The sequence below is a fragment of the Lynx canadensis genome, chromosome F2 (genome assembly GCF_007474595.2).
Source record: "Lynx canadensis isolate LIC74 chromosome F2, mLynCan4.pri.v2, whole genome shotgun sequence".
NCBI classification, from domain to species: domain Eukaryota; kingdom Metazoa; phylum Chordata; class Mammalia; order Carnivora; family Felidae; genus Lynx; species Lynx canadensis.
The window spans coordinates 32271672-32288945 of NC_044320.2; the positions used below are offsets into that span (position 1 = coordinate 32271672).

A 17274-nucleotide genomic window follows, 5' to 3' on the forward strand; every position below is an offset into this window, starting at 1 on the left:
CTCATCAACATTATATGCTAAACATGAATGCTAAAATATTATAAAACAATAGGGAGGAAGTAGTTGCGTGTTTGAGAAGCAGGTTTCCATACAGGACAGTTTCAAAGACCTAAGCATGCAAATAAAAAATGAGGCAAACCATGAAATGTTTGGTATGTTATATTACCTAACATGCTTCAAACATATGTTGTTGACTTAAAAAAATGAGCACTTTTTTTCCATACCCTAATGCCTTGCACATGAACCCAAAGAATCATTTAGGAAATTTCACACACAGAAAATGCCTCCCAAAATACTGTTCCCAAGAAGTACTATTAGTGTTGAACTTTGAAATTGTGGAAGATGCAGGATTAGTCTGAGAGAAAATGGAAAGAAAATTATGATGTAACAAAAAAAATCAAGTAATTGGTACTTAGATAAGTGAACTGGCTACTTAATTGTCTTGGTTGGCAGGTTGAATAGGTTCTGATTAACGCGTTTCCATAACAATGGAAAACTGACACATCTAATCTTTAATTAGAGTTGCCCCCACCTATCTTACAGAAATGTTGTGAGGACAAATGAGATAAAATACATGAAGTGCTCTGAGCTCATTTGTACTGAACTATAGAAAATCAATAAAATTTAAGGAATATATTACCTATTATGATCACTATGATAGCCTGGTTTCCCAGTTGGCCCTGAATTTCAGTACAGCTCCCAATCAAAACGGACTTTTTTCTTTTTTTAACATTAACTTGGAAAATCATACAGTCATCTGAAGCTGCCTGGAGGGTCTACTTTATTTGAAAATAATAAAATCTCTGTGTTATTTCAAAGATGATAAATTCACGGAGTCTGAATTCGCTTTTGTCGATTTTTATGAAAAATTGAGACTTAATGTCCCAAAACGAAACATTCTTTTACTTTTTAACAAATACAGTACCAGAAACATATCAACTGCTTTGCAATCTTAAGATGATAAAGGTATATATTTTTATATATCTTACTTGAGTCAGACTATATACCAACTTTCCAAAAGTGGAATGCAAAAGTTGCAATCTGCCTTCCACTCGGTTTCAAGACATGATAGAAAAGTTGCCACAAGACTGACTAAACTAAAATAAAATAGATACCAAGGCATTGTTGGAAAAAAATCAAATTTGTTCCTTATAAGTTTGTCACAAAAATATCACTTGTGATAAAAAAAGAGAAAAAAATGCTTCTACTTTTGAGTAGAAAATATTTTTATGATTGAAAATGGAACATCGGTAAGCAGCCTATACATTCACAATAAATCAGGACACTAAAAGATTTTAAAATTTCACCAGGACATCATGATCTTCCCCTTCCTGGGTTTTTCTACATGGTATTTATTATCACCTGAAATGTTTTATATTTTACTTGTTTAATAAACTAACCTTATAGAAATCCATAGTCGTATGATAGCTACTAACCACATGTAGCTAATCACTGAGGTTAATTAAAATTTAAAATCATTTCCTTAATCTCATTAGCTACATGTCAAGTGCTTAATAACTAAATGTGGCTACTGGCCACCATACAGGACAGTGAAGAATAGGACATTTCCATTGTTGCAGAAGCATTGTCTGGACAGTGCTTTCAGTTAGCAACGTGTTTTACTCCAACAAATTTATACTGATTTTAGTCGTTAAAACATAAAATACAAATTATTCACAAAAGGGGTTCAAAATTGTAGTTTCACGCTGAAAGCAACGTTTCTCATTAAATGCACGATTGCAGATATTTCATAATCAGCAGTGTGAGTGATAAAGCTCCTAGTGAATAAAGAATTCCTGAGTGGACCCAGCAATAAAGAACCACAAACTTGTTTGCTAACCTCAGCAGGTAAGTTCTCATTTTGGTAGAGTTGGAGGGCATCAACTAGAACATCTGGGATAGGGTTATTCACTACTATGTATTTGGACTTTCTGGATGCCCAGCTTTCATGCTCTCCCAGCGAGAAAATTTTGCGGAACCTATTTACAGATGAGGAAACTGCTAGTTGAGGAGAGTTAGTATCCACCATAGTAACCTTCCTCATTCCTGCAACTGTAAGGATCACACTCCTAATTTGGCTATTTTAACCACATTGGCAATTTAACCACATTTTCATTGGGATTACTCTGGTTTCAACTCACCCTGAATTTTTAGCATAATAAAGTGGTAGCTTAGAGATGACCTAACAGCTGCCTATTAATTTCAACCAAATTGCAGTACTTTCTTTTGGCTCCCTGCCACCGTTTCCCCTCCCCAATGTCCTGGCTTTGCAGGAGTGTTTATGCTAATATCTGCAAAATTATCTCACCCAACAAAAGCTGATCTCTCAAGGCAAATTTGAAGTCGTGTTTAATGCCTCAACTCTCATTTTGCTTTTAAAAATCTTTTTATGGCTTTCCTTTCATAGAATAGCTAAATTTATAATATACGCATTGCACATCACTATCTCAAGTCCTTTGTGAAACAAAGCAGGGATATATAGGCATATGCGGCCAACTAGGTAAATAATAATCGGCTAAAGTGGTTGCAATATTCAGTATCACTTAGTTGTTCTGAAATCTGATAAATAAATGTGGCCTCATACATCCCTGGCCAGAGGACTTGTAAAGAGGAGGAATTAGCTCATTGATGATGATTTCTCTATAAGGCTTACATGATGTGCTGTGAACTCCTCTGTGTCATGATGTCCTCAGTGTGTTTTCTGTTCATTGTCATATTCAAGTCAGAATGATACGTTGATTGATTCATTCACTCATTCATTCAACACAATTAATAGACACCTGGCATACACTGGACACTGCTAAACACAGGGGTACATAAGTGAACACACAGTACTTGATTCCAAAGAACTAAGAATAGAGTTACAGTGATAAATGCATTCATTGGCTATAATTTGGTAAGTGTGTTGATAGAGACATATAAATATTAGTTTAGGTCAGAGAAAGAGCTCCTAATTCAACCTGGAAAAGACTGTGTAGGCTCCTTGGAGAGGATTATCTTATTGTAGGCTGTTAATAGATGAAGAAGAAACTAGGAGAAAGAAAAAGGCGGCTTTGGTGATTCTGGTTAAATAGGGTATCATGAGTCATGCTAAGGAAACCAGAAATGTTTTCGGTGAAGAAGAAGGGAAGATTGTCAAAGCGTATGTGTATGTGTGTGTGTGTGATAGTGTGTGTCTGGGAAACGGCTGCCTGTCTGTGCACACATGCATGCAGACATCAGAACGTACACGGTGGGCAGGTAAAGTCGCAGGAATAGCCTTGTGGTCGCCCACTGTAGAATTTCTCTGCTTTTTCCCTTTCTTATTCTGAAATTTCTTTCTCGATTCACAAGGCTTTTGGAACAATGGTGATCACTTTAGAAGTGCAAATTCCTATTCGAGAACTGATCCGCAGTTCGCATGTGCATCAGAGAACCACTGCTTTTCTGTAGTCACATGCCAAAAGGGGGCAGGGAGAGGGACTTCATAGTTTCATTCCAACATAGGTATTCAAATAGATTGAATTGAAGCCATACACAGGAGGACACTCTACCAGTATACTACTCATCTGGAGTGGGATTTAAAGAATCCCATGACAAAGACTATTAGGCCTCCAAACCTCAGCTTTCCCCCCCGCTACTTGAGGATACAGCTAGATTACACTTCCAAGCTTCTGTTGCAATAGGTATAGCATGTGATTAAGTGCTAGCCATTTCTCTCCTGGATTGTTGTAGTTTTCTAAATGATTTCCCTTCTTCTATCTGCGCCCCCACCCCCGACCCCAACTCCGGCCCAATTCTCTACACAGCAGGCAGAATAATCCTATGAAAACGTATAAATCTCTTCATGTCAGACCTTGCTCCAAATTCTCCAATAATTTTCCAACCTTGGGGCACCTGGATGGCTCAGTCAAACGTCGGACTTCGGCTCAGGTCATGATCTCACAGCTTGTGAGATCTGTGCTGTCAGCACAGAGCCCACATTGGATCCTCTGTTTCCCTCTCTGTCTGCCCCTCCCTGATTTGCACGTGCACGCACTCTCTCTCTCTCTCAAAAATAAACATTAAAAAAAAGCATTTCATAATTACCTATGAGAACCTATGATCTCCCCCCACCACAACATTCATCTGTGACCTTACTGTCTAAAATTCTCTTAACTCCCGGGGCACCTGAGTGGGTGTCGGTTAAGCGTCTAACTCTTGGTTTCGGCTCATGTCACTATCTCACAGTTCATGGGATCGAGTCCCACGTCCGACTCGGCACTGACAGTGTGAAGCCTGCTTGGGATTCTCTCTCTCCCTCCCTCCCCAGCTAGTGCTCTCCCTCTCTCTCTCTTTAAATAAATAAATAAATAAATAACCAAACATTTAAAAAGAATAAAATTCTCTTAACTCCCTAGATGATAGCAATACTGACTCCTTTGCTTTTCCTCATTTTTTTCCTCTGTGTTTAGAACAGTTTCTCCAGATGTTCATCATGGGTCACCTCCTCACCACTTTCAGATTTCTGCTCAAATGACACCTCAATGATGAGGCCAGTCCTGAACTCCTTCCTTAAAGAGCAGACTGACACCTACCCAGCCAGCCACGTTTGCCTTCCATTCACTGGCTCTCTTCCTGGCTTTGTGTTTCTCCAGTATACTTAATACAAAATCACAATAGGATCTAGCAATAGGATCTAGCTGATATTAATCATGCTACTTGTAGTAACTTAGTAGGTGAATATGTAGGTTTCATTGTTTTCCTCCTTCTAATTTCAGTCACTCCTTGCTGTGAGTTGTCTGACTCTACAACCCTCAGTTTTCTCATGTGTAACTGACTCCTTCATTTAGCCCTTTAGCCACTGAGAGGTTACTTTGTAGCAGACAGGTTAGCAAACAAGGGGAAGGAGTAGTGACTGGGAAATCTCTCACAGGGTGATCGCCCTCATGGAGCTCAATCCACTAAGGTGAATGACAAACAGTTATTGTAAATGTGGTGAGTATGGAGTAAGAAAACATGAAGTGCATAGAAGAGTGGTCATGGAGTCGAGATTATACCAACTGGTTTCTTCTAAGGTCCTTTGCACTGTAATTATCTATAATTATGTTACTTCATTTTATTGAGATAAAGTTGGAATATAAAATATATAGTTTTCAGGTGTACATTATAATTTGATATTTGTCTACACTACAAAGTGATCACTACCATAAGTCTAGTTACTATCCATCATTACTGAGCATCTTACCCATTTTATCTACCTTCCTACCCGCTTCCCCTCTGGTAACCACCAGTCTGTTCTCTGTATAGATGAGTTTGTTTTGTTTTGCTTGTTTTGTACTTTAGATTCCACATATAAGTAAAATCATAAATTATTGTCTTTTCTCCATCTGACTTATTTCATTTAGTATGTCAAGTTCCATCCATGTTGCTACAAATGACAAGATTTCCTTCTTTCTAAATGGCTGAGTAGTATAGCATTGTACATGTGTGCATATGTGCGTGTGTATAGTATAGCATTGCATGTGTATGTGTATATATCTTACACATACCATATCTTCTTTGTGTACACACACACACATGCACACACATACATCATATCTTCTTTATTCATTCGCCCATCGTGGAAGTTGCTTCCGTATCTTGGCTACTGTAAATAATACTGTGGTGAACACAGGGGTGTATATTTCTTTTCAAATTAGTGCTTTCATATTCTTTGTTTTTTTATTTTTTTATTAAAAACTTTTTAATGTTTATTTATTTTTGAGGGGGGGAGGGGCAGAGAGAAGCTGAACTGATTGAGCCGCCCAGGTGCCCCCTCGTATTCTTTGGATAAATACCCAGAAATGGAATAGCTGGGACATATGGTACTTCTACTTTTAATTTTTTTGAGGAATCTCCATATAGGTTTCCACAGTTATTGCACCAATTTACGTTTCCACTAACAATATATGAGGGTTTCCTTTTTTCCACATCCTCTCCAACACTTATTTCTTATCTTTTTGATAATACCCATTCTAACAGATGTGAGGTGTAATTTCATTGTGGTTTTGATTTTCCCTGATAATAAGTGACACTGAGTGTTTTTTCAAGTGCCTGTTCGCCATCTATGTGTCTTTGGAAAAATGTTATTCAGATTCTCTGCCCATTTTCTAATTAGATTGATTTTTTTTTATTGTTGAGATGCATGATTTCTTTATATATTTTGGATATTAACCCCCTATTGGTTAGATGATTTGCAAATATCTTCTTCCACTCAGGTTACCTTTCATTTTGTTCACACTTTCCTTCACTATACAGAAGCTTTTTAGTTTGTTGTAGTCCCATTTTTTTTATTTTTGCTTTTCCTTCCTTTGCCTTTGAAGTCAGAGCCAAAAAAATATATCATTAAGACCAATGTCATCTATGTTTTCTTCTAGGAATTTTATGATTTCAGGTCTTAAATTCAAGTCTTTAATTGATTTTGAATTCGTTTTTGTGTTTGGTGTAAGAGAGTGGCCTAGTTTCGTGCTTTTGCATGTGGTTGTCCAGTTTTCCCACCACCATTTACTGAAGAAACTGCCATTTCTCCATTGTATATTTCTGCCTCCTTTTTCATAAATCATTTGATAGTATATACATAAAACTTGATTTTATGTATACACACACACACACACATATATATACATATATATTTCTGGGCTCTATTCTGTTGCACTGATCTATGTGTCTTTTTATGTCAATATCATACTGTTTTGATTATTTTACAATTTTATGATATAGTTTGAAATCAGGGAGCATGACACCTTCAATTTTTCCCTCCTTTCTCAAAATCACTTTGCTATTTAAGGCCTTCGGTGGTTCCATAGGAATTTTAGAATTATTTGTCTTAGCTCTGTGAAAAATACCATTGGGATTTTGACAGGAATTGCACAAGAATCAGATTTGCTTTGATATTTTAACAATGTTAATTCTTCCAATCCATGAACTTAGAACAGCTTTCCATTTATTTGTGTCTTCTTCAACTTCTTTCATCGGGGTCTTGTAGTTTTCAGCATATGGGTCTTTGACTTTTTTGATTAAATTTATTCTTAGGCATTTTATTCTTTTTGATGCAATTGCAAATATGATTATTTTCTTAATTTCTCTTTATCATAGCTTGTTATTCATATGTATAATACATAAAATTTCTGTATGTTTATTTTATATCCTGCAACTTAACTGAATTTATTAGTTTTAACAGCTTTTTGGTGGAGTCTTTTGGGTTATCTATATAGAGTATCATGTCATCCACAAATAGCAACCATTTTACTACTTCCTTTAAATTTGGATTACTTTTACTTCTTTTTCTTGCCTAATTGCTGTGGCTAGGATTTCTAATACCATGTTGAATAAAAGTGGTGAGAATGGGCATTCTAGTCATGTTTCTGATCTTAGAGGAAAAACTTTCATCTTTTCACTGCTGTGTATGATGTCAGCTGTGGTTTTGTCATGTATATAGCCTTTACTGTATTGAGCTACATTTCCCCTATACCCACTATGTTGAGTTTTTATCATAAATAAAAAATTTTGTTATTTTGTTATTTTATCATAAATAAAAAATTCTGTTAAATTTTGTCAATGCCTTTTCTGCATCTATTGAGATGATTAGGGGTGCCTGGGTGACTCAGTCAGTTGAGTGTCCATCCCTTGATTTCAGCTCAGGTCCCTATCTCATGGGTTTGTGAGTTTGAGCCCTGCACGGGCTCCATGCTGGTGGTGTAGAATTTGCTTGGGATTCTGTCTGTCTCCCTCTCCTCCTGCTTCTCCCCTGTTTGTTCTCTGTGTTTCTCAAAATAAACTTTAGTAAAAAAAAAAAGAGAGATGGTCATATGATTTTCATCCTTCATTTGTTAAGGTTGTATATTACACTGGTTGATTTGTAAATGTTGGACCATCCTTGTGTCCTTCAAATAAATTCCATTTTGTCATGGTATATGATCCTTCTGATGTATTGTTGAATTTTGTTTGCTAATATTTTAAGTATTCCTGTATCCATATTCATTAGGGATATTAGCCTATAATTTTCTTTTTTGTGTGTGTGGTGTCCTTGTCCAATATTAGTATCAGGGTAACGTTGGCCTTGTAAAATGGGTTTGGAAGCATTCCTTCCTTTTCAGTTATTTGGAAGAGTTTGAGAAGCATAGTTATAAAATCGTTGAATATTTGGTAGAATTCACCAGTGAAGCCATCTGGTCCTGGACATTGGTTTGTTGGGATATAAGTTTATTTCTGACACTATTCATTTAAGAGAGAAAAAAAAGGAAGGGACCAGAAAGGGAACGAGGGACCTAATAGTTATTCAATGGCATACTGTATCACTGAACACTTACCAGAAGGTTCATCTCTAAAATATATCATGCCATTTGCAGCCACGTGGATGGAACTGGAGGGTATTATGCTAAGTGAAATGAGTCAGGCAGAGAAAGACAAATATCATATGTTTTCACTCATATGTGGATCTTGAGAAACTCAACAGAAGACCATGGGGGAAGGGAAGGGGAAAAAATAGTTACAAACAGAGAGGGAGGGAGGCAAACCATAAGAGAGTCTTAAATACAGAGAACAAACAGGGTTGATTGGGGGGGGGAGAGGGGAAAATGGGTGATGGGCATTGAGGAGGGTACTTGTTGGGATGAGCACTGGGTGCTGTATGTAAGCCAATTTGACAATAAATTATAGTAAAAAAATAAAATAAAATAATGCTAAAAATAAATAAAATAAAATAAGGTAATTATTACTCTTATTGGATTATTGGGAATCCAATACCTCAGGTGGGTATTGTTATTCCCATTGTAAGACAGTAAATTGAGGATGGGACTTACCTTACAATACAGGCACACAATCACATACTGTATCACAATGCTATTTGTAATGTAGTCTAGGGACAAGCGCTACTGTTTTCCCATAAAAGAAGGAAGCTGTAGCATAATATAAATCAATGCACTGTGTCTTTTCTCCAGAAACTCTTGCTACAAAAAACCCAATGTTGTTTGACCTGAACAGGATGTTTTGTAACTGATTTACATTTTGCACATTCTATAATAGAAAGGGGTAAGGGATAGTGGGATTGTAGTGGGTAAGAGTCAGCATAGCATGATGGATTCTGAGAACTGGCTGAAATGCAGGAGGGCAGGGTGGAATGTGGGGAGACAGGGTGGTGAAAGATAAAGCTAGAGAACTAACAAGGGATCATGTAATTAAAAGATTTTATATGGCATGCCTAGAAATTTGACCCTATTTTCAGAACAATGAGAAACAGAGTTTTGGCTACTCTAGAGAATGCTCTGGCCATACTGGATTCGTTATTTTAATTGTGTGTGTAAATTATATTTTCATATTCCTTTACAGTTTCATTCAGGTTTTAGTGGTTGTCTTATCCATTTATATAATTTTTTAAATAATAAATACGGATATCAATGCTTTGTTACATTGGTGGTAAATACTTTATATAGTTTGTTGTTCGCATTTTGATATTTTTGTGTGATTTTTGATGCCTTCAATAAATGTTCAATGAAGAAATAACTTGCTTTTTGTATTGTAAGGATATAGTTATTATTTGGTTTAATGAAGCATTTTACAGACTCATAAGTCTTTTATAATTGATGAACATATTCTAAATGCTTAAAGTTTATCAAGAACTCAGACAATATTCTTTTCTTGTTGAGAGGACTGACGATCCAGGTAATCTCACTGTTAGTTCCAGTTCTTCTGCCGTATCACTGACCTTGAAAAAGGCACTGAATCTCTGTTTTCCTTTTTATCACATGCAAAATTAGGTAATACTACATATCCAATTCTGTCTGCCCCATGCAAGATATTAAACAGATGAATAAGAAAGTAGGTAATGACATACATAATTAGGATGAGGTATAAAATATTCCCTGCTCTTTGAAGGAAGATGTTATTAATTTCAAAGCATCATTATAAATCATAATTTATTCCTGCTTGCTTACAGCAAGGGAACAGGGGGCAACCCAGTTCAGGTAGCAAGACAAGTTTTTCTTATTTCTGTTTATCCTCTTGTTCTGTTTCATTGAGTTTTAACATTCTTTGAACTCCTAAAATGGCCAGGGCCCTGTGGTAGGTATTTTCAATCCATTACAACATGGTTACCTCATTTAAAATTCATCTGTAACCAGGACCTACCGGAAAAGAAAATGGAAGATTTGAGAAAAAAAAAAAAAAAAAAAGATCAACAAAAAGGTAATGTGGTATTGGAGCTTTCAGGGGTTGACACACAACTCCTTTTCAAGCTAACACAAATAACTTTTGAACATGTATTTTACTTCATAGTATTCTTGTGAATCATCATCTCTACTTCTTGACTCAAAAAACTGAGGGAAAATGTGGTTTAACAGACCGTCCCATAACACAATTTGGAAAACAATTATTATATGTAATTCACCTTAACAATTATTATATGTAATTCACCTTATAAAATCTTGTTACACCCAATTTTTGAAACGTGGGTCAACTTAAGGTCTAATGAATAAAGTCGCTCGTATTTTTCTTTAAAAAGATATGTACAAAGTACCAAATAATCATTATAGATTTAGTGTTTGTTTGTTACAAAGTATTTTTATACAAATTATTTCATTAAATCTCTATAATTCCATTATGTAACGATTATTATGAACACTTTAATGCCCAGGGAAATCACTCTCGCCCAGTGACTTTCCATGATCTACAAGTTTAAGAACCAGTATTTGAAAGCTGGTTTTCAAGGTCCAAATTGAGTGTGTTTGTCAAGAACACTACAGCTAAATCTAAACGGGATTTTATAAACATCAAAGGTGACAAACTCAAATGCTTACAGGGACTAGACAGGCCACAGAAATGTGCAAAGCAGGCCAGATGGGGAATGAAATGAACTGTAACAGAGACTGCTATCTGAAGGGGAAAAGGTTGTGTCATGGCCTTTAGTTGCTTTAATTGGGGAGTAGTGTTGCCAAATAATCCTGTTTCTACAGAATCTAAATTTTTTTTTCATGTAACATCTTCTGACTTTTTTAAATGACGGCAATAATTAAAATTCACGATGAGTAAAAGATAACACATCTGCAGGCAGTGCATAGAGAACAGACCATCAGCTGGGACCCTCCAGCGTACCTGTTCCTATTTGATAAACAAATGAGGAAAGCTATCCCATTTTACAGACAAGGAAGCCAGAGCTGAAAAAAAAAAAAAAAAAAAAAAGTTTGCGATTTACTGAAGGTCACCCAGGCTAGCAAGTGACAGCAATGTGAGACTCAAACCTCACCAGTTACTCTTTACGCTTCATTTTACTGCCTTGTTTATTTTGTGAAGTGTCTAGAAATCGGAGGAAATCAAATTATTCCATTACACAATTATGTGCTTCTGCCCCACTGCGTGATGATGCGTGAGCCAACAGCACAACACTCTGCTGTCCAGACGTTTCACAGCTGCCACGGCTTGAAACAGAGCTGGGGGTGGCTTTGAGTACAAGTGCACAGGAGTAGGACTCAAAGGGTGCTTACCAATGGGGAGAAAAGAGGAAACCTGAGGATGAAAATGGACGATTTCCAGTTAGAATTACCATATTGTAATTCTGTTAGTTATCAGACTAAGTACACAGCAGCTTATCTGACAAGAAATTGTCCTTATGGGCATGATTTAACCTAGAGATGTCTGATTTCCTCATATGTGGTGTCCAGATGGTCCTTTTTGCTCTATGTTGAGACCAGGAGGCATAAAGGCCATTTCTAAAACAGAGACAATGAAGTAAGTGCAGCCTGGAAATGCGCAAGGCTGGTCAACATAATGTACTCAATCAGATTATATTTTTGAAGCTAATTCCCTATTACTGACATAGGCAACTGATGAGGGGAAAAAAAGGGTACTATTTTTTAGTGATTTTGCTAGAGGTGCTCTTACACGTGACTAGCAGCTGATGAGATAGATCCTGTGGTCATGGAGGCTCTGCAATAAAATATGGGAAAGCAAAAGGAGGGCTAACAAAATGAACCAAAGAGAAGCCTAATGTTCTGTTTGAGAAATGTTGCATCTTCCTTTCGATGCAGAATTAATTCTGTGCCACACTTCGGTATCTCTTACATACTATTGACAGGAAGCGTCGGTGTGTGAGAAGGAAAATGGTGTAGAGAACTTGGCTGAGGAAAAGCCAACGGTAAGTAGTCCACACAGGATGGAACACATAAGCCACACAGTAAATAATTAAACAGAAATCTTCTAAAATGCCCTGTTTATGGGTAACTTCTTACAGGCAGCTCCAAATTACAACATTGGCTATTTGCATAGGATATTACAGAGCCATCTATCACAGTATTCAAGAAAAAGAAAGTACCTCAAACGACATTTTTCTCATTTGGAAGTACAATAACTTTGTAAGTTAAAATTTGGAAAGCTTCCCAGTTTTCAGCAGTAAAACGATAATGCTCGACGTATCATTTTAAAGTGGAATCTCCTAGAAGTTAATTCAGTTGACAAGGTCACATTTAGACGCTATTTTTTTCTCTTATGTTTTGCACTCAAAATAATTCCCAAATCCTATTATTCAAGCACTGGAAGTTACCATAGCAATTCATATGTCTGCTCATACTCAAGGTACCTCTGAGATAGAGAGCTACTTAAAAAACAAAAACCAAAAAAAACCCCAAAAAACAAACAAACCCCCCCCCCCCAAACCTAACCTTCCGTGATACCGATCATGGAATTCATAGTGTTTTGAGAAAGGGAAATAAACCAGAGACACCTAGTTGTTGGGTAGATTTGTTTCATTTTAGCAAAATCTTACTGTGAAGATTTAGAATAGTGCTGGATTTGAGGGCAAACTCTGGAGCTGGCATGCCTGGGTTCAAAGCCTCATTCTTGAAAACAAAAATTTTAAGTGTTTATTCATTTTTTTTTTGAGAGAAAGAGAGACAGAGTGTGAGCAGAGGAGGGGCAGAGAGAGAGGGAGACACAGAATCAGAAGCAGGCGTCAGGCTCTGAGTCTGAGCTGTCAGCACAGAGCCCGACGCGGGGCTCAACCCCATGAACAGTGAGATCATGAGAACAGTGGAACCGAAGCCGGAGGCTCTACTGACTGAGCCACCCAAGCACCCCAAAGCCTCATTTCACCACTCACTTGCTGTGTGACCTTTATATAACTTCTTTGTACCTCCATTTCCCCCTCTAAAGATAACAGTATCTACCTCAAATGCAGTATTTGTGAGGATTAAATACATTAACATTTGAAAGTAATTATTACACAGCACCAAGTCCATAGTAAGCGTTATGTAAGAATTAGCCTTTATCTTAAAGAAAGACATGTTTTCACAATAGAAGATAAAATATATTTTCAAAGAAGAAATTTTAAAGATATTTTGTAAGAAAAGCGTTGAACTTGAAATCTTATGGGGATATATTTGAGTTAAGCTGTGTTTTTCTTTCAGAAGGGAGAAGAAAAATGATAGAGATTCAATGCAGAATATCTAAAATTCCTTGACTGGGAAAAATGGGACACCTTTAGTATTTTTTCTGCATTTAAAGTACAATACATTATGACTCCTATTATACCTCTTTCATAAGTTTCAGATTTTAGAAATAAATCTATTTGAAGTATATCCAAAGTTGTTAACATTTTGATACATCTTAGGCACTTTGGCTTAAAATTTCCTTCACATAAATCCATCAATCCTAGGTAGTCTTTGTTTTAACTCCTAACTCTTTTTTTAGAAAGTAATCATGACCTAAGACATTTTTTTTTCATAATGAAGCATCAATTTTCCCCTTTAACTTATGAAATTTATTCTCTCAATTCCAATTTCCATTGGTTTTTGTCCATTTTGCCATGTTGGATTTTTCAAATATTGCTCTTACATATTTAAATATATTTATTTTTAAATATTAGAACATAATCAACAGTTTATTTTTCCATACATTTTCACCCAACTTCTTTCTTCAACAAAACAGATAGAATGCTATGTTAAAATAGTCCAACATTCTTATGCGCTTATGTGCTTCAGGTCAGAAACATTCAGAACCCCAATTTCTTTTCCATGTGTTGAAATAAAACTGATGTTTTAGGAGAAGAAAGTAAACCTTATTGATGTTTTTGAAAATGATTTAACTTCAATACTGTAGTTGAGGGTGTTTCTAGTTAAGCAGAGAGTTTTACTTTACCATTTTGGATTATCCCATACAATTCAAATTTTAAAAGCACTGTACCTAAGTCTCTAGATGGTTCAAGAACATTTCTTGAAGCTTGGTGGCTTTAAACTATGTAAATGCTACTGAAGAGAAGAATTATGAATCCATGTTATGGTCAAATGGTCAGGATGTTTGTTTAAGTGAAAGACCATTTGTGGCTTCTGGCTATTAAAAAGCAGAAGGTATTCTCCCTCTTCCTGGTCCCATATTCTTAGAGAACACAGTACTTAGGTGAGAGATCTTCAAAGACATAATGGCTTCTGCCCTGTAATTTAGATCTCTGTAAATTTTGCTAGCCTGGAGGCAGTATGTAACAGTTAAGAGGTAGAATATCAGATTACAGAAAAACCTACCTTTGAATTCTGGCCCCACCTTTTGCCAAATGTATGACTTGGGAAAGCCCCAGTTTTTACATCTATAAAATACTAGTGATAGCACCTAGTTCCTCATAGATGGTGATGGATTAAAAAAAGAAATTAAAAAATAAAAAAACAAAACCCACACACATGTAAAGTCCCTAAGAGAGAGTGCAGTTCACAAACTTAATAAACAGTGACAAGGGTTTTCTATTACTATTTATTTCTAGTGCTGTAATTTCTAGAGACCTGACATTTAGATCTTCCTGCTTTTTTTTTTTCTTTCCCATCTCTGCCTCTGGAACTTGTCTATTTATTTATTTACAATCTTACCTTTATCCACAGGATTTGAGACCTCAAGGGCTGAAAGTGGTCCTTCCTTCCTTACAGACAGGGACCACTGCTCAACCTCATGTGCCGGCCCCGTGCGGGAACCAGTTGGCTGAGGTCAGTGCTTTAGTCCAGGACTTCAAAAGGGGCTTCTCTGGAAGACTGACGCTGTATGCTCATCCACACTCCCCTCTGTTCTTTGCTTGAGAGTAGAGTCCTGGCTATCAGCCTGGCTCCCCTTTTGGTTATAACTTCTTAACTCTGCTCTTCAAAATACCCTCCCATTTCCTATCTTTGCTAATAGCTCTTTTTTTTTTTCAACACTGTTGACTTTCTCAAGTTCTCAGAAGAAAGTTTCTTAACCACCTGGATGCATACATTTCCGAATAGTCAATAGAATGGACATGTCTTTCTAGCCAGAGGTCAAGTATTGATGGTGTGTAGGTCACAATGGCCCCAAAGATACCTTAGAGCAGTGATTAAACATTTCTTGACCACCAATGCCTTTATCTGGGTCATGAATTTTCCAACTTATATTCTGACACATTCCCTACTAGTTCTATTCCTTTACTCCCACAGTCCAGTACGTTGCCTGAATCACCTGCCTGATCTTACTCGGGTTGGTGTCCTGCCTGAACACTGACTCAACAACCTGACGGAGTTTTGTCAAGTGGGGAACATCGATAACACATAAGCTATCCATCACTATTAGATTTGCTCAACCAGGGGTTCTAGAATTAGCATGCTGCCCATTTCTGGTGCCCAAATACATGGGTTTATCCTGAACCACAGTCTCTGGCTTCATAGACCTTGGGGCTATGGAGGGCGTACTTCCCTTTGACCATTGTAAAGGCATATGCAAAATGATTTCCTCTGAACTTAACCTCTGTCTCATTTTCCAACCTTCTTCTCATCTCATGGCCTCTTTTTGAGCAACTAAACCAGGTTCATAAAAGTCGTCTTGTGACAGTATGTGAAATCAGCCTATATCTCATCCACCAACACTGCACACCTAATGTATTTCTATTAGTTTGTTGTTTTGTGGTTTCCCTCTATTATTACTAGATGATTACATATGGAATGCCTTTAAAAAATATGATGCAAGGTATGGAACAAAAAGGCAATGAGGAGAAATGAACAATACAAACGAATCCATTTTGATTTCCTCCTTACCACTAAACACAAGACTTGGTTTCTTCTGAAAGATTTATGAGGCTTCCTACCATAAAGGAGGCTGGATTACAGCTATGCTTACTTTATAAAATGAAATTCTGCCATCATAGGCAAGGGTTCATGGCTGTAATTATTTCAATGATCTTCCTAGTCAATGTGTCTTGCACAGCTGAGCCAAAGTCTCCTTTCACAGGCAGGCAGGCCATTTCATAAGAAGTCTAAAAGCTCCCACAACTTTGTGTGACCTTGCATCGAATAACACTGGAAAATTGATTTGGCTCTAGTAATAAAAGACTGTCTGCATTATCTGCATTCTAATTATAATTAATATAACCAGGATAACTGCTGTATTATTTACGATTAGAGCTATGGTGAGCACAGTGTAATAATAATCTGCTACATAATTTTTTATTGATCTGATGGCTTTATTGCAGAAAAAACAAAATGCTACACCACTGCATAACTAAAATTGCCTTTCTTGACATGAGTGTTTAGACAGAGGATTTCATTTAACATTTCTTTTATCTGATGAAATTCTCATAGTTTAAATATCATAATAAGTGTGATGCTATGGGATCTTTCAATTTTCCTCTTTGAAAAGAACCGAAGAAGAGGCATAATTCATCCACCCAGGTTTCTCATTCTTTACTTACTGAGTATCATTAATTCCCTGACACAAGAGCCATCACACATTTCATTAACAGGAATGGAATAAACCTGAGAAAGAAGGGGCTTTCAGTTAAGGGAATGCTCTCTCTCACCCTAAATAAACTGTGGATAATGCAGAACGTCGTATAACTGTAGTCACAGCATTAGTGTATTTTTCTTTAACAGAAAGTTAGAAAGTTATGCTTTTAAAAATGTTAGTTGAGATTTTTAGGAGTGCAGAGATCTTTATCAACCTAGGTAAGAGTGTTTACCATTCTCTACCCTGTTTTAGGGATGAAAGCTTACTTCAGTTATATCACAAATTGTAAAACATCTCATACAAGTAAGTGAATGGTAAACTTTGGTAAAGAAGTAGACCTAACAATTCTGAATCATCAGATTTCAGCAGGACTTGCCAAGTCATGCAATGAAGATTTGTAATTACCAAAAGGATTAAAACCTGACAATCACTTTTTTTAATGTCTAATTTTAATAAATAAATGTTTAGAATACTGAGTGATGAAATTATAAACACTATTGTGTTTACAGTTGGTTAGCTTTGTAAGACTTTGGAAAATCAGCAATATATAATATATAATTTTTACAGTCCGTTTCA

General features: G+C 36.5%; 1 protein-coding gene and 1 long non-coding RNA gene across 3 annotated transcripts in view; both read right to left on the reverse strand.

Annotated features, from left to right (window-relative positions):
• ZFPM2 (zinc finger protein, FOG family member 2) overlaps positions 1–17274 on the reverse strand; it is a 470612-nt gene that overhangs the window by 108474 nt on the left and 344864 nt on the right. The window lies entirely within an intron of this gene.
• On the reverse strand, positions 3968–7309 carry LOC115506336. The gene is made up of 3 exons (XR_003966322.1): positions 7232–7309; positions 4569–4574; positions 3968–3979 (listed from the first exon to the last, which is right to left on the reverse strand). It is a non-coding gene; the product is annotated as an uncharacterized LOC115506336 (long non-coding RNA).